The 23,698-nt window shown below is 45.0% G+C and overlaps 1 long non-coding RNA gene across 1 annotated transcript in view; it reads right to left on the reverse strand.

Annotated features, from left to right (window-relative positions):
* Window positions 1-488: 488 nt before the first annotated feature.
* LOC117877721 overlaps window positions 489-23,698 on the reverse strand; it is a 28,491-nt gene continuing 5,281 nt past the window's right edge. The window contains exon 2 of the long non-coding RNA XR_004645797.1: window positions 489-688. This is a non-coding gene — a long non-coding RNA (uncharacterized LOC117877721). The remainder of the gene's footprint in view (window positions 689-23,698) is intronic.

The raw sequence follows: 23,698 nt of genomic DNA on the forward strand, positions 1-23,698 counted from the left end.
TTGTGGCAAATAGTAAATGTGATTATTGGTAAACACGGTACTTACATTACATTTACATTTGTTTACTGGTGGGTTGCTAACACTTATCCTTTCAAAACATTTTCCAAGAATTAACACATACACACTGCCCATTATACAGTACTTTGGTCTTATTATTCATTTTATTCCATATATAGGATTTTAGTGAAATGTCTTTACTACAGGGCTTTGGAGCAACAGGCATGGATAAGCATACCCACTTTTGAGGAGTCCACTCAGTACAACCTCTGTGTCCAATAGTTTTTTTTCCCCTCCCCAGCCCACTGGCTCGAGGCCTGAGGCAGCCAGAATTATTCCATGTGCAATATGGGGAGTGGGCTAACTTTCCATATCTTTGCTTCCAGAGCCTGTTGGTGTGCAATCTTAACAATTTTTTCACTTAACAAATTTAGTTTTACTGTACTGGAGACATACTGCATTCATTTTTATTGATAGGTATTAAACAATGATTTTTTTTTTTTTTTGCTTTAACAAGTGTATTAAAACCTTAGTGTTTCCTGATATTACCCAAAACAGTTTGTGTTCCAAGGTGGACAAAGCAAGTATCTGCATTTCAGTACATTCCATAGCTATAGCAGTATGGTTTTTTCACCTTTATTTGTTTCTGTATTAGGTTGTTCTGTAGCTGGGATCAGCTTTTTCTGATTTTCTGAAAGACAAAAATAACATTTTTCTACCCCTTTTGAGGTGGTATTGATTATTGCTTAAAATATTCCTTCCTTTCACAAATACCCTTGCTGATTGCAGGCAAAACAAGAGGAATTACCTCCATATTTTCCTGTGTTTTTGTTTTATAGGCAGGCCAGGTTTCAATGGCTTCTATCTTTTAAGGGCTATGGGGAAATTATCCCACTGTTCAGTTTTTAAATCCATGAGGTGGTGTACCTCAGTTTCTCCTCTACAGCAGACCAAGTTTACAGTGTCTTTCCTGCTGTGTTAAGCTTTAAGTTTGTTCACAAGTAATAGCTGAGAAGCATCATTACCATAAAGGATTTTTTAAAAAATCATACACACTATACATTGTTTACGGGGTACTTATAAATGTAATGTTAATTTCAATTAAAGGTATCTTGTTATACCGTGCCTTTTATTTAGACAATTTGTTTGCTGACCAGATATGTTTTTTATCTGCAATTTCTTTGTGCTGGTAGTTTTCTTCTTCCTTCATCAGTTAGGTAATTTGCATTAACACAGGCTTGGCTTTTGGATTCAAAGCCATCAGCAACTCAGAGACTACATAATTAACTTTTACCAGAGTTTTGATTACTTTTAACTCTTGCTTCCAAAACACAGAGATTTGAAAAAGAAAACACAATCTATTGTGGCTCCTTTGGAGCCCTAATAGGATTTTAATTAAGTAGCATGTTTTGTTTACATTTCTTTTACCCGCCCCCCTATAATAATACACTGCACATATTTGCACATTCCTTCTAAACTTTAACTTTGAAAACATTAGCCATATTAATTTTTACATAAGGTGTAACTGTTTCTTTTGTTCTTTCAGAGTTTTCATGTACCCTTATCAAAGTGACAGTCTGATTACACAGAGCCATCTCAAGGCTCAGAGTTTTTAACATTGCTTCTTTTTGTTTTGTGCACCTCACCCCTGCTGTTGCTTCAGAGGGGCACTGTTGTTGTTTTTTAATTTCTTATAATTTCTTATTCTTTTACTACAGCTCTCATCTGCTATTTTGTTACAAAAAAACAAGCAACCAAACAAAAATAATTCAGAATCTTTCCCTATTCTTCCGATTTTGACTGTCCTGCTGCAGCCATGACTTGGTCTTTATTGAAAAACATTTTAAATTTTGTAAAGAATCAAGTTACCCCTTAAGGGTTAAATACCAAATCGCAAAGCCAACCAACACTGATTAGCTGTGTCTGGCAAAAAGGTCTGTCAGTTCTGCAACTTTGAATTAAAGAGTCAAATGGGTTTTTAGTGGAATTAAAAACAAAACAAAACCAATTTATCTTAAACCTACAAAACAGGAGTTTTACAAACCAGGTATGTTGATTTAGGTTCTTAGAACCTCACATATTTTATAGATACATACACATTTTCTTTTTCTTAACATCCCTTCTACACTGCTCCGTTTTTACATAGCTGTACATAGATTACATTCCCTTTATATATATTTGGGTTAGTTAAGTTTTAATAGAACCCCTTTATGTTCTTTTAGCAAATTTGACTTAATTGTCCATAGTCAAATGATTTCAATCAGATTCTTTTTACCTGGATTATTTACAGACATTCCTTTGGGAAAAGGGCCCATTTTTCCTTCAGAATGGCTGCAAAGAAACCAAGAATTTTTTTTCTTTTTTACATGGTCCTTTTCAACATTTTCACAAAGTTTAACTGCATAATTCTCTCCAGCCTCTATAGAGTTAACTTTTCATTCTCTTTCCTTAAGTCACTTGTTTATTTCCCAAAATGACACCTTTATCAACTTAGATTTTACCATTCCAAGTATTGTACCAGCATCTGAATTCCCCATGCCTGTACTTACTTACTCTTTTCTGCCACTATGCCCTTAGGGCTTCCAACCTGTTTTCCAGTTTCTCTATTTGTTGCTTGCCTGCTTGTCTGGGCCCGATCCTGCTTTTTCCAATAAACAGTTCCTTTCCATGGGCACAAGCCTTGTTCCACTACCAATTTAGCAAGGGAGGGTGGGCTTTCCAACTAGCCCCCACCCTTCCTGGTCCCGTTCCTTAAACATTTTCTTCAAAATTGTGAAATTACCACAATATTACTTACAAAAAATACTACACTGCCCAAACTCCTTTATCCTTCAGAGTCTGGTTTAACAGAACAAGATCTGTATCTTATATTTGCCCGTGCCAGTGCCGGGGCTTACAAATTCCTTTCTTTACCCTGTTGCCCGTGCCAGTGCCGGGACTTATGATTTTAACCCACTCTGGGCCAGAGGGAGAGACGCTAAGCTTCCCTCTGTATTACTCGGCCTTCTACCACCGAGGGTTCATACACCAAAAATAAAAACCCCTCCCAGGGGCAGAGCAAGAAACCCTAAGTTCTCCCTTTATGCTCAGTCATGCTATGGCCGAGGATGTATGCACCTATAGTTATATTTCTAGTTTTCCCCAACAGACGGGTTGGAGCGAGAACTCTAATGCTCTCCCTATTGCCCGGCACCTCTACGACCGGGGGTATACCCACCTCCAATTATTTCTCCCCAGCAGTCTGGGGTGGAGAGAGGGATGCTAAACCTCTCTCCTGTCTTAGCCCTGCTACGACCAAGGGTGTGTATACCTTTAATCATAACAAATTCTGAATTCATAAAATACCAACAGTGAATACAATATTAACCACACCTAGTTCCCTTTTTACTGCCCAGTATCTCTATGACCGGGGGTGTGCACACCTGAATGATCGATCACTTAGCAGTATTGTCAATAATTACAGCGCATATATTCTTCCCCCTTTCGCAATTCTCCACCACAAATGTTATGCTCATACAAAGCACATGGGATCTTTATAGAGGAAGGTAAATACACAGCATTTATTTAGAATATCACAGTTAGCATACGCTTTTTAGACACACACACACACACACACTCCTGCAGTGATGTTTATAGTACCAGTCCAGAGTCTGGATCAATCTAGTGGCCAGCCACATTGGTCGCATAGGGGAGCGGGGTTCTATCGGTCGCGATCTGATGCTCCTGGAGTGTGGCAAGACGAACCCAAAGTCCTATGGCAAAGCACCCTGTTCTTATAGGTTTTCTTATCTGTTGAAGCCTATGGATTTTGCTGTGTCACTTTGTGACCGGTTACTTCTTAATTGGTGTAAACATTTCAATACACCTCCGAGAAAGTCATCCTGTCCTTTGTTCCGATTTAATTAATTGTCTTTAGGGGTGCCAGCCTTTACCTCAGGGTCATCAATCTGCCCTTCATTATGGATGCGTGTTGATGATTCTTTGATGTCCTTTAAGTTTCTTCACTTCTTCTTCTTCCTTGACTCTGGCTATAACAATGGCTTTCACACCTTATCTTTTTCTAATGCATACATTCCTCATTCATACAAACAGATGGAGAATACAAACAGTAGTATTTTATATTGAGCAACAGGGCATTGCAAATTAAATCTGTCTAAGTTTTACAATCAATAACCAAGCCAATTTACATTGAGACCCAGGCCTTCAATGTTCCTCTAATCTACTTAACATAGACACAATAGACTAGAGAATCCTGTCTCTTACTTCCTAATTTGTAATACATATAGGAAACCATAGTAGCTTTATAACTTATTCTAAAACAAAAGGATGACCATAATTAGTCATAAGGATTGTTCTGGTCTGTCATTCCTTTCTGCTATTCAAAAGGGGTGGCTGACAGGATGAAATTAAATCATACATTAATTCTCATAGTACATTATAAAATCCAGCTCCTACATGTGCTCCCTAGCCCATATTAGATGCATCTGTTATCAAAGTTTTGGATGAAGTTGGAATTTCCACACATACGTTTCCCTCCGTCATCCACCATTCCACTGATGATCGAATTTGATCTGGAATCAGCACTTTCATTGATATATCATGGATTGTTGGTCTCTAAACAGACTTGATCCATGCTTTAAACAGTCTGAGAGCTAACCTGGTGAGTGGGGTTACAAATGTGCATGAAGCCATATGGCCTATAAGTTTGAGGCATATCCTTGGTGTCATTTGATGGTAAGTACTGAAGTGGAGAATCAGATTTTTGTATTTGAAATCTGTCTGGTGGGATGAATGCGCTCACTCCTCGTGAGTCTAGGAGAGCTCTGATGAATTCTGTGGATTGTGATGGAATCAGGTTCAAACTTTAAGTTGAAACCAGAGATGAAAACAAATTAATCATTTTCTTTGCTGCCCCTACGACCTGCATTAGTGACCTCCCCTGCACAAGCCCTTTCTCTAGGTAAGGGTAAATATGCAACCCTTGTCTGCATGGATGGGCTGCAATTACTGATAGGCAGTCTGTAAACACCCTTAGTACTGATGAAATTCTGGAGATAGTACTGTGAATCAATAATGACTCCCCAGGGCCATAGAACTTTGTGCCAGGTGTATTGACACATGAAAATAAGCATCCTGTAATTGAGGGTAATGAACCAATCCATGGGATCCACTGCAGGGATAACTGGAGTGAGAGTTACCACATGGGCCTTGGCATATCGAATGAATTTATTGAGGTTCCTGAGATCAGACGCAAACCACCTTTCTTTTTCAGTGTAAGTAAATAGGGTTGCGGGGCGTATATGTAGAGCAGTCTGTATATGTACATAGGGAGGTCCCTTGTATCCACCTGAGAGATCTTGATGTAACTTTCATGGGGGTAACTGCAATCCGCTCCTGAAGGTTTCTAGGGAAGGCAGCCTTATTTCTTTCTCCGCGGTAGGACACTTTCCCATGGCACTCCACAATGAGTTAGGTTTGCACCACTCTATTAAACAGGCTAGTGGCATACAGGCTTGGGCAGCTTCAGGACACCAGTGACAGCTGTGCTCTGTGCCTTTGCAACCTTCAGGAATGAGATATTAGCTAAAATCACACTGCGTGTGGGAAAAAGTGCCAATATTCAGTGCCATTTTCCTATACTCGTGCCCATAGTTTCACATACACTGATCTTTGAGAACCACAGCTGGAGTATGTGTGGCCAAATGCACTATATTAGTGCACTGAAATGGACAGAAACTTTCCAATTTTAAAGTTTTTTTCCATTAAGTTATATGTTTGTATTGTATTGCCTTGCACATTTCTGCATTGTTTTTGCCACTCAAATGTGTGTTTTTTGAAAATAAAATCTTTATTAGTTCACAACACATATTGCAGAATGCATAGGTGGTACACTGGTAAGTGTACAGCACCACTGAACTCATAGGTTCAAGAAAACACTCAGTCATATGGATAAATGTACAGCAAGCACCAAACAATTCGTAGGTTCAGGAAAACACACACTGTAATATCTATAAATATGCAGCAAGCTTCCGATAAGCACCCAAAGCTTCAGGGCCAGAGAACAGTCCAGTGCAAGTCACTATTGGGGCTGGCCACTCAAGTGCTCTTTCAAAGCCTCTCTCATATGCCAGGTTTCAGAGTAGCAGCCATATTAGTCTGTATCCGCAAAAAGAACAGGAGTACTTGTGGCACCTTAGAGACTAACAAATTTATTTGAGCATAAGCTTTCATGGGCTAAAACCCACTTCATTGGATGCATGGAGAGAAAAAAAAACTTTTTGTAGTGGTAATCAAAATGGCCCATTTCCAGCAGTTGACAAGAAGGTGTGAGGAACCGTAGGGGGGAAAAATAAACATGGGGAAATAGTTTTACTTTGTGTAATGACCCATCCACTCCCAGTCTTTGTTCAAGCCTAATTTAATGGTGTCCAATTTGCAAATTAATTCCAATTCAGCAGTCTCTCATTGGAGTCTGTTTTTGAAGCTTTTTTGTTGTAATATTGCGACTTTTAGGTCTGTAATCGAGTGACCAGGGAGGCTGAAGTGTTCTCCAACTAGTTTTTGAATGTTATAATTCTTGACGTCTGATTTGTGTCCATTTATTCTTTTACGTAGAGACTGTCCGGTTTGGCCAATGTACATGGCAGAAGGGCATTGCTGACACATGATGGCATATATCACATTGGTAGATGTGCAGGTGAACGAGCCTCTGATAGTGTGGCTGATGTGATTAGGTCTTATGATGGTGTCCCCTGAATAGATATGTGGACAGAGTTGGCAAAGGGCTTTGTTGCAAGGATAGGTTCCTGGGTTAGTGTTTTTGTTGTGTGGTGTGTGGTTGCTGGTGAGTATTTGCTTCAGGTTTGGGGGCTGTCTGTAAGCAAGGACTGGCCTGTCTCCGCTCTGTGAGAGTGATGGATCATCCTTCAGGATAGGTTGTAGATCCTGGAGAGGTTTTAGTTGGGGTCTGAAGGTGACGGCAAGCAACAAGGACACTCAGAAGACTGAAAACTCCAATAGAGGAGACGGGCCCAGGTTTCAAGGGTGAAACCTGTGTATTATGAACTGCTATATCCAGTGGGGTGAAGAAAAACTGCTTAACCTAGATTTTAACCTAAAACTGCTTTGCCCAGTCTAATAGGGTTGAGAGTTTATTTTATTTTGGTAACCACTCTGACTTTTTGTCTATCACTTATAATTACTTAAAATCTGTCTTCTGTAGTCAATAAACTTGTTTCACTGTTTATCTTTACCAGTGAGTTTGCCTGAAGTGTTTTGTAAAGCTGAGCAGATTTACCAAGACTGGTGTATATCCACATTCCATTGATGAAGTGGTGAACCAATTAATAAACTTGCACAGCTCATCTTGAGCAGTGCAAGACGTATATTCCTGAGGTACAAGACTGGATGCTGAGGGGATTCGACTGGTGCCTTTCTCTGTGTGATTCATGAGTGGCTCTGGGAGCATTCATGCAATCTAGCTGGGTGTGGGGCTCCAAATGCAGTTGTGCTGAGTGATAACAGTGCCCGAAGGGATTTGCTGTTTGTCACTAGCAAAGCATTGTGAGAGACAGCCCAGGCTGGAGAGTTAAGGGGCCGCAGAGGTCCCATAGTCCCAGGCTGCACCCCGGGGATCCCGTCACACCCCATTCCTGCAAGTCCATCCACTATTTCCTGCACATTGCTGAGGGTCATGGTCCTGAATAGCAGGAGATGATTAATTGCCCTGCACACTTGCGTGACAACGCCCCCCCATGGATTTTCCAACTCCATAATGATTTCCCACTGACCGGTAGGAATCCACCATTGCAAATTTCCACAGTACAACCATTCCTCGCTTCTCAACTGTCAGTGCAGCTCTCATTCTGGTATACATAACGCTGGTGTGTTGCGGCAAGCTTGGCACACAGATCCAGGAACGTGGCCTTTCACAGTCAAAAGTTCTGCAGCCACCACTCGTCATCCCAAACCTGCATTGTGCAATGCCACAAGTCAGTGCTCATTTCTCAAGCCCAGAAGCACCGCTCCACTGTTTGCAGCTGCTTTGTGAATGCCACCAACAACCCATTAATTCATTTAAGCTACACCCCTCAGCAATCCAAAGAAATCATCATGCCCCCTTTTGTTTCGGTTCTTTCTGCAGCTCTGCAAATACCAGATGATAGTTCGTCCTGTGTTTGTAACATGGATTAACTACAGCAACAGAAAAACCCCTTCCATCATTGTACAAGTGTCTACAGTGGTGACAAGCCCTCAGTAACAAGATTATTACAGCAGGACATTATGTTGTTCCAACTCACTGCCTAATATGGTTAGAAGGAACTGAGTCGCAGTTAGGGTTACAGTGCCCTTTATGCCCTTGGAGGAGAGAGGGCAAATTGTGAGAGCATGCAGGGCTCATGCATGACCCCTATTGGACATGGCTAGTGAAAATGTTCCAAACTCCTGTGCAGGAACAGATGGACATGGACACCATAAGTGGGATCCACATTTGCAGTATCTTGATGAAGAACTTTGGTTATAACAGCTTTTGGTAATGTTTGGAAATGTAAATCCTGTATGAAAAGTAAATACTTGACTGCAGACGACATAAAATCTCCATCAGACCCAGTTTCCTGGAGATCTGTGTCAAAGCTTCTAAATTTCTTGTGAAGAGAAGAAGGGGAGCTATTGTTCTATTTCCAGCTCCCACCACAGAAATCCTACCATTTGCTTTGGTCTAGCTTATTTGAAAAAAGCACATATGCCACAGTAACACACATCACTTTAGAAAATGTATTCTATTGCTCCCATACCCTACTGCCAAATCAGCATGCTGCCTGGGACCCAACCAAGGCTTTAGGCTAGTGTTTAATGTCCCATCTACACGAGGATCTCCACTAAGGGGGAGTGCAGTTCCCTCTCTTCTGCTTTTAACAGCAGAGCAGCTCCCATTCCTTAACCTCTATAGCTGTCAAGAAAACCTTTGGCCAAAAAAGCTGCCATAGGAGAGAACAGGTTACGCTTGAAATACAAGGTAAAGGAACTAGGGGACAGGGAACAGAGGCTGCCCTGAAGGTGGCCACTATCGGTATCTTGGCCTGACTGATGTAGAGAAAATAACTTTTAACCACCTTGCAATGCAAGAAAAGCTGGATAGGGAAAACTGAAGCAAATGTCAGTGGTAATATGTACTCTTTTACTCTTCTAGACCGCTTTTGACTATCACCTGAGGAAAACTTTTGGGAGCTAGGTCCATTTGGGTTTGACTTGCTTTGTTTGTATTGGGAGCTGATTGTCTGTCTGAGTCTAAGCTCTGAACATGCTGCCAGTGCATAATAAACTATCATAACCCAGAGACTATACTACAAGTTCATAGTGCTGGTTTTGGCACTGTTTCCACTTCATGTCATACTACCCTTGTGCATTTCTCTCAGAAGCCTGTACCACTGTTGTCTCCCACTGTAGGCTTTGGCTTAGCACGCCTCACCTCTATCCATAACGAGGACTGTCATCATTCCAGGCTGATCCGACATGCTCCTTGATTTTCCACTCACCTTAGGTATCAACACCTTCTGACAGACCATCACATGCTAAAGAGCACCTCCTGGTGGAGGGTCTCATTTATTAACAAAAGGCATTGCAGAACATAAAACTTTCACCCCAACATCTCAGATTGGTGACTGGGTGATTCTTAGTCCATCTGTCCCCACCTAAGTCCAGCATTCACCTCTACCCAAGCTCTTCCCCAGGGGTTCTCTTGGTTCTGGTCTCTGCCCCTGGTGGTAGGCCTCCTGCTCCTATTGGAATAAGATCCTTCTCTGGAGTCAGGTGTTCAGGAAGGTCTGCCCACTGTGACTCTTCTCCAGGGACAACAGGTGATCCTTGACAGACCCGGCCTTTTTGGGTGCCTGCTGACTGTGGCTCTCTGTCTAGGAGGCTCTCCTCCCTTGGAGCACCTCTTACAGGCACCCCATTCTGGTGGGTTCCCCAGAGAGCTCACCCTATAGAACACTCTGACTCACTCAGGCTTCTCCTGGGAGCTCCTCTTCCACAGGAGCTTCCTGTCTCCTGTTGAAGTTTTCCTCTAACTGAGCTTGGATAACCTTTGTTAGGCCCGGTTTTTTACTACTCAGCCACCTGGGGCAGTCAACTATGACAGGTGGGGCCTTCATAAAGCAGACTGGACCCTAACCCCTGTAAAGGGCAGCTGCTCCATGACAAGGATAAAACCATGTTAGCTGGTCTGTGTTTAAAGATAGTTCAGGTGAGGCAGAAGCCTAGCTCAGATGATTGTACAAGTAGGGTATAAGGATGCAGGAAAGGCAGAAGAAACTGCCCAGAAATACCCACTCAAGCAAAACCAACAGACAAGAAAGAGGGCTTCCAGACATAGTTATTGTGCATGTTGTGTCCTAAGCTCCTTGTCTCAGAGAGACCAGCTGCAACAGTAGTATGATCACACCTAGCATCTATACATGTATTTTGTCTGATACAGGGATCAGGTTCCTTGGAAACTTTTAAGACCGGATAATTCAGAGAGGCCATTTGGAATCTTTCTAATCTGAGCACTGAACACTCTCCAGGCAATGGTGGTTTGAAGTTTTACTCTCACCACCCTACTTTTTGGATAAGTCCAAATGCATAGGGTCCATGTTAGCATCATTCTTCAGATGCAGCATGGGATTGGGAATTTAGGCAGTGGATGGCATTTTGCCACCTCTGTGGACCTAGTGGCTTGGAACATGCTGCTTCTTTGGTGAGGGAGCCTGGTGGTCAGTTTTATGGACACTTCCACTCACAACATACCAGTAGGAATACTGACTATAGATTTGTTTCCTCATGAAATTGTTCCAAAGAGTATGGGTCTTTTGGGGTGGGAAGTGGGACTCATCAGTTTAGAGCAGTAGTGCCCAAACTTTTCCTATTGTGCCTCCTGTGACACTGGTATGGAATATAGATGACCATTTATAATATTACTGATACCAATATTACAAAATTGCTATATACAAGTTATCCGTGGGAAAGTTATGATTTACTAAGTATGATAATCTTGTTTATATGTATGTATCATCTTTGTAGTGTGAGTTATACATGTGTGATATATATGTACCTCAAACTTGTGCTGTGTTTCTAGGTTACACCCCCTCGGACAGATTAGGGCAATCAGCTGTACAATTAACCCACTGAGAGAAGCCAAGGGCTATGCCTATGAGTCAGCAGGACATGTAGGGACATGCCTGTAGACAGGGGACTCCAAGAGCTTTTCCATGCCCATGCGCTGTGAGTTTGTGTTTGGGACAAAGGACATACAAACCACATGGCAAGGATATAAAAAGGCAGCTGCATCTTCTCCATTTTGTCTTCAATCATCCTTTTCACCTCTGGAGTAACTTCTCTATAAACTGAAGCTTTGAACAAAGGACTGATAGAACCATCCAAGCTTTGGATGTGTTTCAGAGGGACTTTACAAGCCAGCAAACTCACCAATTCTGCTAAGAACCTGAAATATGGACTCTGAAGTCATATGTATGTAATGTATCTGAGTGCTTTTCCATTTAACAACTCTCTTGTTCTTTTCTAATCTTTAGTTTTAGATACTAAAGGATTGACTGGCAGCATGGTATTTTGGGTAAGATCCAAATTAGTATTGGTCTGGTAATGTGGCTGGCCCTTTGGGGATCAGAAGAACATTTTGTATAGTGACTAAAGATATTAATAACTTCTCACTTTACTGGACCTATTTGCTGATTGGGAGCCTGAGACTAGAATGCAATAAAGGGGGCTGTGTGTTTTCTTTTTCTTGGCTTCATGTTAACCAGTGTGGGGGATCAGGAGCACAGTTTGTGACTGGTCGGTGAATCTAACTACAGTGTTAACTGCTAGTTTGGGAGAATCTGCTCTCCTTTTTGTAGCCTGCCCTGTCCATGGTATTTTCAGTGTGGTCTACCCTAGGCACCTCAGGTCACACCCCCACTTACCAGTAATGGAATCTGTCTGCGCTCCTCCTCCATTATTGCACAATCCGCTCAGCAGAGAAGCTTGGGATGAAGGCATAGCTGGGGATGAGGGCAGAGCTGGCCTGGGGGGCGGAGCAGGGGGCAGAACTGGGACCAGGAGTGGGAGGGGAGCCAGGAGCGGAGCCACGGCCAGGAGCGAAGTCGCAGCTGGGAGCAAGGGGCGGAAGCCAGGCCAGGGGCAGGACCACAGCTGCAGCCAGGAGCAGGGGCAGAGTGGGGCTGGGTGGCATTCCATCCCCATGGGGGGCAGCCCGGGCCCCCCCATGCACCCCTCCCAAACTTTCCTCTGGGAACCCCCACAGTTTGGGGACCATTTGTTAAGAGAGATCTTCCTAGGTACTAACTATAGCAGCATTTTCCAAGGCTGCAATAGTCTGGGACTCCTGGGTATGTGTTTGTTGCAATGATGCTGCACTGGTTTGACGATAAAACAGTGGCTTGACAACAAAACTCTCAATCTATATGGCCCCCTCCCTCTATAAAATGAGAATAATAAGAAATATTGCAAGACAATGTTCACAAAGCTCTTGGAGTCCCTGATGGAAGGGATAGTAGAAATAAAGTGGTGTGTTGTTTACCTGGCTAAACACTTCCGGCCCCCAGCCCAATAAAAAGTGCCAGGTCTTCCTCCCATATAATGTCAGTAAGGGGATGGAAGAAGTTTTATAAACTGCCAAACCTTCCCACCTTTAGAAGGGGTATGCAAATATGTCTTAGGCCCCTCGTATCTTATTTTGTACAGGCCCACAAAATCTAGGCCATCCCTACCTGCAGCATTTGCTTTATCAATTTTTCCTGCATCTGTGTGGTTGAGATTAGCCTTAGAGAAGATAGCTATCTTCAGGGTTAGCTCTGGTTCCTTCATCCCATGCTTTAAGCTTGACCCTTTTCTGTTCAATGGAGGTTCCTTTGGCTGAAGAATTTCAGTTCTGACACTATTCCAGTACATCCATCTAGGGTTAAGGAGGAGAAAAGAAGCATAGTCTACTGCATGTGGAATTGCTTACTGGCAATTTGTGGAATTTCTCCTCTTCTTACTTTCCTTGCTTTCAGTGGAGTTCTGCTGCTTGGGAAATATTATTGTAGACGGAAAGGGCCATATATGACTTGGGTGCTTTCAATTTGTTTTTGCCTCCTTGCTTCCATGTAGGTGGAATCGTCATGATTAGGGCAGTAGTGAGGTCTCGCAATGGGACCTGATCCTCTTGAATCAGGAAAAGGGATTGCCAGCACTGCCCAGCAATGGAGGAACTTTTTTCCCCCTCAGTGAAGTTGTTAACAAAGGAGAAGTGGGGTCAATGCAGGAGAGCAACCTAGTCCATGATTGTTCTCCCTCATTCAAAGACCTTTCGCAGTGCATCAGGTTGCAGCCTCTCTTCTGGCTATGCCAGAACCTCTTATTGAGGTTGTGGCTATATTTCTGCCCATACCTCCTGATTTACACAGATCCCGTCTGTTGCCCCACCAAGATGTGAGGCCTCCTTATCAAATTCCTCCTGGTACGGGCCAAGATGGTCATCCATCACATCAGGAGAAGGACACTGGATAGGGGGTGCTCTGCAATTATGGGGCCTACTTCCGATTCCTTGTTAAGTCACATGTCTGAGCTGAGTTCCTCTGGGCAGGGGCAGTGGAGCGTTCCCAAAAGTGGGGGGGCCAGGGCCCCCTGCCCCCGAGGCCCCCTCCTTTTCCCCCAAGGCCCCACCCCTGCCCAAGCCAGAAGCCGGAGTGGGGCCAGGGAGTCCAGCCCCACCCTCCCCCAGCCCTCTTCCTGTGTTCCTGACCCCCGGGAGGCCCAGGCTCCCCACAGCTGCCGGTGTGGCTCCTACCCCAACCCAGCTCTGGCCAAGGGATTGAACCTGGACCCACAGTGCGGCCATGGTAAGAGCCACACGGGCAGCAGTGAGGATGGGTGGGGTACCGTGGCAAAAAGTGGACAGGCCCTTGTCCCCTCTGTTCCAGTGCCCCTGCCTCTGGGTGGTGTCCACTGACTCCTTAGTCCTCTTTCAGGAGCAGTAGGTGTGGTCGGGGGATTCTCTGTTCAGTGTCCCCTTCTGGTTACCTGAATTTCACCCTATGACCTTATCCCTGGTTTTTCATTTGGTGTCCCCAGGATTTACTTGTGGCCTGGGTTCTGTGGCACCTCCCCCTTTGTTGAGGGGAAGGACTTTAGCTAATGGTAGGGCTGGGGCTCCCGGGGCAACCACAATAGGTACTCTAGGGAAATTTGCAAAGAATTTCTCACTGTTAGTAACGCCAGTTCAGCTCACAGACAAGGACAAAGTGTATGTGACCCCCAATGAATCTCAGTCCTGGCATGGAGCCTTCACAGCTAATATTCTGAGGATTAGAGGGTTAAATCTCCATGCCCAGTTCAGTACTAAGGCCTGGTCCCCACTTAGTCCGGACTTCGGACTAAGGTACGCAAATTCAGCTACGTTAATAACGTAGCTGAATTCGAAGTACCTTAGTCCGAACTTACCGCGGTCCAGACGCGGCCGGAAGTCTCCCCCCGTCGACGCCGCGTACTCCTCTCGGCGAGCTGGAGTACCGGCGCCGACTGTGAGCACTTCCGGGATCGATCCCAGAACATCGATGGCGTGCCGCCGGACCAGCCGGTAAGTGAAGACTAGTCCTTAGTCTCTCTTCTGAAACTACCATAAAGAATGGCCAGCACTGATGGTTTTCAAATGTAAAACCCCACTATCAACTCTGTAGGCAGTGTGGCCCAGCAAACCAAACTGCCTTTTTACTGATCTGTAGAGATTTAAACCAGTGATCTGGAGGTGGAAGGCTCTGCATCTCTTACCAAATGCCTGCAGTATCCCTGCCCTCCTATAAAATATTAATAGGCAATGGAAAGATTAGAAAACCAAGAATAAGAAATTCTGGGGGTAGGGTGGGGTGGGGTGGGGAAAACAAGTTGCATTATGTGACAAACTTGAATGGAACCAAACAGAGTATAGGACAAAATATATCTAAGATGTGCATGCCCTTTCAGCTAAGATCAAGAGTGGAATTGATTTAATATTCTGATTATGCCCTGCTTTAGCAGAGGAATGGACTAGATCAGCGGTTCTCAACTGGGGGTCTGTGGCCGCCTGAGAGTCTGTGAGCCCCTTCCGGGGGGCTGTGGAGCCCCGCGGCTGAAACCCAGTGCCCCGAGCCCCAGTGCTGAAGGCGGGAGCGGTGCGGGGCTGAAGCCGGCAAACCTCCCTCCCCACAAGCCAGGAGCTGCAGTGGGCTGAAGCAGGGAGCCACAGCGCCCCCACCCTCTGCTGAAGCTGGGAACTGCACTGCAACTCTGGGAGCCCCCCCCCCAATACATAGCCCTTAGCTACCCCCTGCCTGCACCTTGAGCTACTCCCCTCACTTCACACAGCCCCTAGCTACCTCCTCCTTGCACCCTGAGCAGTTTTCAAACTTTTTGAACTGAGTCTCCCTCCTTCCACCCCCTTAAATTATATTTTTTGGTTGCGTCCCCCCACAGCCCAGACAGGCTGGGTAGCCTGCTAAGTAAGTCGGGGTGGAGGTGGCTCTCCCTCCCTGGACCCTGCTGTGCAGAGCTGGCTCTAGCCCCGCCAGCCCTTGCCTCCCCAAAAATAGAAGTAAAACTATGCCTATGCCCAAGGGTCCCCCACCCAGCCCGGAGCCCCTGCCCCTACCAGGCCCCGACGTTTTTATAGCATATTGAGGGGGTGCCTCAGCAAGAAAAAGGTTGAGAACCTCTGGACTAGATGATCCAAAAGATATAATATTTTTAACTTCTATGATCCTATTTTGCATGGTTTTTAAAGCTCTTTTTTTTGCCACGAGATGGCACTGTTGCCGGCAAACAAATTTCTCTGCTGATAAGCTCCATGCTCTGTAGCAGACTAACTCTGGTTCTACAACAAAGACCTCTTGAATGTTTTTTAAAACATATTTTCTCCTAAAGGAGTCACTTGGCAACAGCAGCACAATGCTCTTCTCTAGTAACTATGAAGTTTCACAATTTGTAACCTCTTTCTCCCCTTCTCCTCACCTCTTTCCTTTAGTACTGTCCTTTCCCTCAGAAGTCTTATTGCTTGCCTTTTCTTCAGTTGCTCCCTGGCCACCTCTATTTCATAAGTCTTGCAACAATACTTCCAATCTGATGAAACCTGCTTAGAGCAAGATTTGGGCCTCATGGGCTACGAGTGGGGGAATCCCCTTGTGATTTCTCTATTTCAGAGTAAGTGGAAAGAATTTATTCTTAGAACAAAAACAAGTCACCTGCAGGAACTACTCAGCTTGATCAAGTTTCTGTTCAGTGTGGCCCAGCAAACCAGGGATTTGGAGCAATCAAATTTTTGAATTGCTCTGCTCCGGCTCCAGCTCCAGGCAAAAACCTACTGCTCTGCTATCCAGCTCCGGGCTCCGCTCCAAAGCCCTGCAGCAAACCACTCCACTGACTACAACAGGACCATGTGTTGCACTGAGCTGAACTTATAGAAGGTTAGCAGTTTCTCATTCTTGTGGGAGCCTGATATTTATTTTGGGCAGCCATGCTCCAAACCCCGACGAGCATATATGCTTCTCTCACTGAAGTAGTCTGGTGATATTCAGCACTATCTTGAGGCAGGAGGATGTGCAGTGTTGAGTTAGAATCTTGCAGGACTGCTTCACCTTCTATTAGTTGACTTTCAGGGGGAAACTGGATGGAAGGCGACCATGCTTTAGTTACAATTATGTTGGGTCACAACAGGAAAGGGAAGGAAGCAAAGGAATGAAATAGAAACAGATTAAATGGATCAAACACAAGTAAATATGTACGTGTTAAAATAAATCCCCCTCTTGTTATTTCCCTCACGCCTCTGCTTTGCCTGTCAACAGTATATTGTCTACTTAGACCCCAATCCTGCAAACAGTTTTGCACATTCTTGCATATAAACTAAGCACATGTGTTTGCACAACTGAGGTCTTAGGTCCCATACAAGGAGCTTGCAGTCTATTTTCCTACATGTCTTTAAAGATTCTAGAATGCTTCTGGGTGCTTTTGCTATCCTGAAAGACAGTAACAATAAAGGTATGTCTACGCTACCCGCTGGATTGGCGGGCAGCGATCGATCCAGCAGGGGTCCATTTATCGCATCTAGTCTAGATGTGATAAATCAACCCCTAAGCACTCTCCCATCAACTCCTGTACTCCAGCGCCACGAGAGGTGCAGGCAGTCGACAGGGGAGCGGCAGCAGTTGACTTACCGCAGTGAAGACATCGCAGTGAGTAGGTCTAAGTACGTCAACTTCAACTACGTTATTCATGTAGTTGAAGTTGCGTAACTTAGATCAATCCTCCCCCCGCCCCCCAGTGTAAACTAGGCCTATGGGGGGGAGAGAGGGGTGAGGAGGTGCTGGAAGAAGGAGAGGCAATGGAGGAAAGGAAGAAGAGAGAAAGACAGACAGACAATGGAGGAAAAACAGAAGAAATACAAAGATGAGCAAGAGAGAGAGCTCATTCCACCAGATAGTGTCCTAGTTCCAACCTGCGCTGTCTACAATAACAATTAAATGTGTGTAACAAATAATCAGAAGGGATAGGGAAGGCAAACAAAGGTCGTGATAGGACCACATGGTTACACAGACTAAGGCCATGTCTACAAGTAGTTGGGTCTGAGTCAGGTTTTTTATGGGATATCAACAAACACTACATGATGACATCAGTAATGTCTCTAAATGGCCTGCCTAGTCATTATCAGTTGGCACCGTTGTAGACTTGATGGGAATCTGGAAGGGAGGATAGGGTAGTGGCTTTATGAACTAGTTGGCTGCATAAGGGGAAGCATGGAAGGAGGCATAAAAGCACTTCTAGGAGATTTGGACAAACAGGCAAGCACCACAGGGCAACAAGAACAGATAAGTAGGATGGCACTACAAGGAGAAGGACCTTACTGGATGGAAAATACTGCTGAAACCAAATGGAAATGTAAGCAGACTCCAGATAGTCAATTAACGGCTACCTCTTATCTGTCTTCTGCCCCCCCGCCTCCATTCCAAATTGCAGACTGAATATACCAGTGAACCTGTGCCTAACCCCACCATCAACAGGATCTCCATATAGGGAATCCAAATGTTATGGATGGCTGTTCACAGTCATTCTAAGGGCTATATTGCTCCTTGCATACATTCAAAGCATTTCCCACTGGTTTTTAAATAGATGTCTCATGGCAGGCTGGATTTTTTTTTTTGGGGGGGGGGGGGGGGGGGGAGGGTGTTAGGCTCTTTTCAGATTGCTCACTGTCCCAAATCTCATACAATGTGTTGTTGCCACTTACATTAAGCCTATTAGCTTGTTGATACTATTCCCCTCTAGGCCACACCCTGCCATTGAAAGATGCTTTGTGCTAGTTTAAGTGGTGCATTAGAGTGAGAACAACTAAGCACTGAATAAAACAGTCCTGGTAGCAAATAGTATCATCCTACTTTGTTTAAATCAGAAACATCACCCATCATAAATTTGAGACAGGATATATATGAGCAGATATGAAGCGGTCGACTCTCCACTGCAGGCGAGATCACTGGAAAAAAATATTTTCACAGTTGCTGATTAGTAGAACTTGTTGCTACAGTTGCAGACTTTACCCCTCTCTGTTAGCAACAAAAAAATTGGGGGAAGAGTTTGTGGGGAAGAAATACTTTCTATTTCCCCACTCAGTGATGTCTTAGCCAAAGCTATAATGAATCTCATCAGAAAAATCTTTTCCTGGAATTTTCTGCTGCAGCATCATAAAAACACTTCTTGGCCCTGTCTTGAGACAGCCATTTTAATAAATATATGCCCTGGCCACTCCACATCCGATGGAATAATTTTGTTTGCAGAAGGCATTCATATTCAACTTCTCAGTTTAAAAATAATTTCCTAACATGGGGGAATCTGGTAGATGGGGCTTAAATTGCATCACCTCTGCTAGATGCTAGTGATCTCAACACAAATTTGAGGGATTAGTTTTATTTATTTAATCTTTCTTTGCCAGTTGGAACCTTCACAAAATTAGTTTGTTAACTCTGGGCTTGTGGTTGATTCAGCTGTTATCAAGAGCCAGCAGAATCAGAATTGGGCAGGCAGGGACTGAATTAAAAACTGCTCCCAAATGTATGATGGGAAATCAATTAAAAAACAAGCACAGGAAGTTTGTGTACTGAGCCAGGATTGTTCCAACGTCAAGAGCGTTTTTGAGACAGCTCGTGCTTAATTATATAATAATGCTCTAACCAGTAAGGCCCCAGATGAACTGAGTGCCTTTTAAGCATCCAGAACACATCACTAGTGTTTGTTAGAAAAACTTTTTTTTAGGACTATGCTAGCCTTGTGTTTACGAAGCCGTGGTACCTCAGGTTGTGGTTTCGTCAGATCTTAAATATTAAACAGGGTTGGATCTGGTCATGACTTCTACAGATGAGGAAAACATAAGAAGCTGTGTGTGTTGATTCAGTAAGCAGCACTCTTCCCTCTAAGGCCCTATCCCCTAAAAAATATCCAAATTACCTGAACCGAGACTGTACTAATTAGAAATCACAGCATGCCTTTCTGCAAGATGGCTGAATTCCTGTGCAAACAACTGCCCTACTGTGCTTCCCACAATGCCTTATGGAAGGCCATCATGTGATTGTGCTGCCAGCTAGCCTGAGCCAGACCCAAAGACCCTCATTCCTAATGGGATCCAGGTAGAACTGATTAATTCCATTATGTGGAACACTTTATGTATGCCAAAGATGGGTCAGCTTCTGGCTCAGTTTGGCATTGAATAGAATGCCAGAGAGTGTTGTGACAAAATTAAGGGCCTGAAGGAGCAGCATGAGGTTTCAGAGAGTGAGGGTATGTATAAACTACAAGCGCTACAGCAGCACAGCTGGTAAAAAATGGTGGGTGCTGAGCACTCACTGACAGCCCACTCATGAGCTCCCTTCTACCCCCCCAGCGCCTCCTTCCCACTGGCGGGCCCCTCTGATCAGTGCCTCCCCCTCCCTTCTCGCCCACTGCAATCCGCTGTTTTGCAGCACGCAGGGAGGAGTGAGGACATGGTGCACTCGGGGGTAGTGGGGGCAGGAAGAGGCAGGGTGGGGGCAGGGCAGGGTGTGGCACTGAGGGAAGAGGTGGAGTGGAGCCAGGGCCTGGGGCAGAATCGGGGTTTGAGCACCCCCCGACACAATGAAAAGTCGGCGCCTGTGACTGCAGCTATGCCACTGTAGCGTAGAATGCTTGCTACAACAATGGAAGGGGTTTTTCTGTCGCTGCAGTTACTTCACCTCTACAGAGGCAGTAGCTAGGTCAATGGAAGAATTATTTGGTCGGCCTAGCAGTTTCTACACCAAGGCTTAGGTTGGCTTAGCTGTGTCTCTCAGTGAGCCCAAGTGACATTGCTAGGGCTATGTCTGTCTGTATTACAAATTTTGGTTGATGCAAAAGTTTGTTTATATCCCTTGGGCGCATGCATACTTGGCTGCTTGTGTTGGTGATGTGCATATTCATGTCAATGCTAAGTGTGGAGAGCTGCTAGGTGTGCTCACCAGGTGGGAAATCAAGAAAAAGCATTTCAAAATGCACAGGAGGTTTTAAAGGGGGAGGTGGCTTCTGGTCTCTAGGACCCCTTGGACAGTGGAGTTTACAATTGTGAGCAGAACAGTCATGTCACAGGGAATAGGGCATTGTGGAACAGCTACTGGAGGAACGTTAAGTCAACACACATCATATGTCATCTATACTTGTACTGCACTGACCTCAATAAGTCAACTGTTTGGGGAGGTTATTTTACTGAGTTGCTGTAACACAGGGGTGAGCAAACTTTTTGGCCCGAGGGCCACATCTGGGTGGGGAAATTGTATACAGGGCCATGAATGTAGGGCTGGGGCAGGGTGTTGGGGTGCAGGAAGGAGTGTGGGAGTGGGTGCAGTATGCAGGAAGGGGCTCAGGGCAAGGGGTTGGGGAGCAGAAGAGGTGTGGGATGTGACAAGGGGCTCAGGGCAGGAGTTTGGGGGCTCAGGGCAGGGGGTGCGCAATGCAGGAGGGGGCTCATGACAAGAGGGAGGGGTACGGCAGGGGGCTCAGGGCAGGGGTTTGGAGAGCAGGAGAGGTGCAGGGTGTGGCAAGGGGCTCAGGGCAGAGGTTTGAGGTGCAGGAGGGGTTTGGGCTCTGGCCTGGCACCGCTTACCTCAAGCGGCTCTGGGGTGGCAGCGGTGCACAGCGGGGCTAAGGCAGGCTCCCTGCCTGCCCTGGCCCTGCACTGCTCCTGGAAGTGGCCAGCATGTCCAGCAGTGGCTTCTGGGGATGGGGCAGGCGGCTCTGCTGCGTGCTGCCCTCGCCTGTGGGTACCACCCTCGAAGCTTGCATTGGCCGCGGTTCCCGTTCCCAGCCGATGGGAGCTGCAGGGGACGGTGCCTGCAGGCGAGGGCAGTGCACGGAGCCCTCTGCTCTTCCCCCAGGGGCCACAGGGACATGGTGCCGGCCGCTTCCGGGAGCGGCGCGGGGCCAGAGCAGGCAGGGAGTCTGCCTTAGCCCCGCTGCGCCACGAGGCTGGCAATCCGATGGGCCGGATTGAAAGCCCTGACGGGCCAGATCCGGCCCACAGGCCGTAGTTTGCCCTCCCCTGCTGTAACAGGACGGTTACATAAGCTGGAAACAAATTTAAGTATAGACATACGGACAAATAGGCAACGCAAGGTGATGTACATCGTCCTAACTTTGTAGGGTAGATCAGACTTAGGTCAACTTTTATTTTAGGTGTAAACCAGGCCTAACTGGATCTCTGCAGTTCAAAGGCATTTCTGCCCCTTCTGAAATGAGCTCGATGGGATTCTCAGGCCCATAGTATCCTCCAAGCTTCCTGTGGACTTGCATAGCAGCCAAGTACTAGTTTGGGAGCCAGAATTGTCAGTTTGTCATCCCAGACCTGCTGTCAGAGCCCCAGCTAATGGTAACAAAGCTGAGAACATGGCAGGCAAGATAAGTCCAGTATTCCAGTTCTTCTGTAACTGTTACCATTTGTGCTTTCTGGACTAGGGAGAGGAGAGATCTTGTTTCAGAGCACTGCCATGCCTTTTATGAGACCTAATAAGAACATAAGAATGGCCATACGGGGACAGACCAAAGGTCCATCTAGCCCAGTATCCTTTCTTCCAACAGCGGCCAATGCCAGGTGCCCCAGAGGAAATTAACAGAACAGGTAATCATCAAGTGCCCATTTCCAGTCCCTGGCAAACGGAGGCTACGGATACCCTCCCTGTCCATCCTGGCTAATAGCCATTGATGGACCTATCCTTCATGTATTTATCTAGTTCTTTTTTGAACCCTGTTTTAGTCTTGGCCTTCACAACATCCTCTGGCAAAAAGTTCCACAGGTTCACTGCATTGTGTGAAGAAATATTTCCTTTTGTTTTAAACCTGCTGCCTATTAATTTCATTTGGTGACCTCTAGTTCGTGTGTTATGAGGAGTAAATAACACTTCCTTGTTTACTTTCTCCACATTAAGTCATGATTTTATAGACCTTTATCATATCCCCCCTTATTCATCTTTTTTCAAAGCTGAAAAGTCCCAGTTTTATTAATCTCTCCTCAAATGGCAGCTGTTCCATACCCCTAATAATTTTTGTTGCTCTTTTCTGAACCTTTTCCAATTCCAATATATCTTTTTTTGAGATGGGGCGACCACATCTGCACGCAGTATTCAAGGTGTGGGCATACCATGGATTTATATAGAGGCAATATGATATTTTCTGTCTTCTTATCTATCCCTTTCTTAATGATGCCCAACATTGTGTTCGCTTTTTTGCCCCTGCACATTGAGTGGATGTTTTCAGAGAACTATCCACAATGACTCCAAGATCTCTTTCTTGAATGGTAACAGCTAATTTATACCCCATCATTTTATATGTATAGTTGGGATTATGCTTTCCAATGTGCATTACTTTGCATTTATTAACACTGAATTTCATCTGCCATTTTGTTGCCCAGTCACCCAGTTTTGAGAGATCCTTTTCTAGTTCTTCGCAGTCTGCCTGGGATTTAACTATCTTGAGTAGTTTTTTGTATCATCTGCAAATGTTGTCACCTGATTCTTTACCCCTTTTTCCAGATCATTTATGAATATGTTGAATAGGACTGGTCCCAGTACAGATCCCTGGGGGACACCACTATTTACCTCTCTCCATTCTGCAAACTGACCATTTATTCCTACCCTTTGTTTCCTATCTTTCAATCAGTTACCAGTCCATGAGAGGACCTTCCCTCTTATCCCGTGACAGCTTACTTTGCTTAAGAGCCTTTGGTGAGGGACTTTGTCAAAGGCTTTCTGAAAATCTAAGTACAGTATATCCACTGGATCCCCCTTGTTCACATGCTTGTTGACCCCCTCAAAGAATTCCAGTAGATTAGTGAGGCATGATTTCCCTTTACAAAAACCATGTTGACTCTTCCTCAACAAGTTATGTTAATCTGTGTGTTTGACAATTTTCTTCTTTGTTATAGTTTCAACCAGTTTGCCTGGGACTGAAGTCAAACTTACTGGCCTGTAATTGCCAGGATCACCTCTGGAGACCTTTTACAGTTGCACATAGGATGGAAGACACCACCTTCTTGAGGCAGCAAAAAAAATGCTAACTGGCAGAAACCGTGCCATCCGACTCCCTCATAGATAGGTTTCTGGCATCGCTATGACCCATCTCAAGGTTGCTGCTATGAATGTTGTCT

The sequence above is a fragment of the Trachemys scripta genome, chromosome 1 (genome assembly GCF_013100865.1).
Source record: "Trachemys scripta elegans isolate TJP31775 chromosome 1, CAS_Tse_1.0, whole genome shotgun sequence".
Classification (NCBI taxonomy): Eukaryota; Metazoa; Chordata; order Testudines; family Emydidae; genus Trachemys; species Trachemys scripta.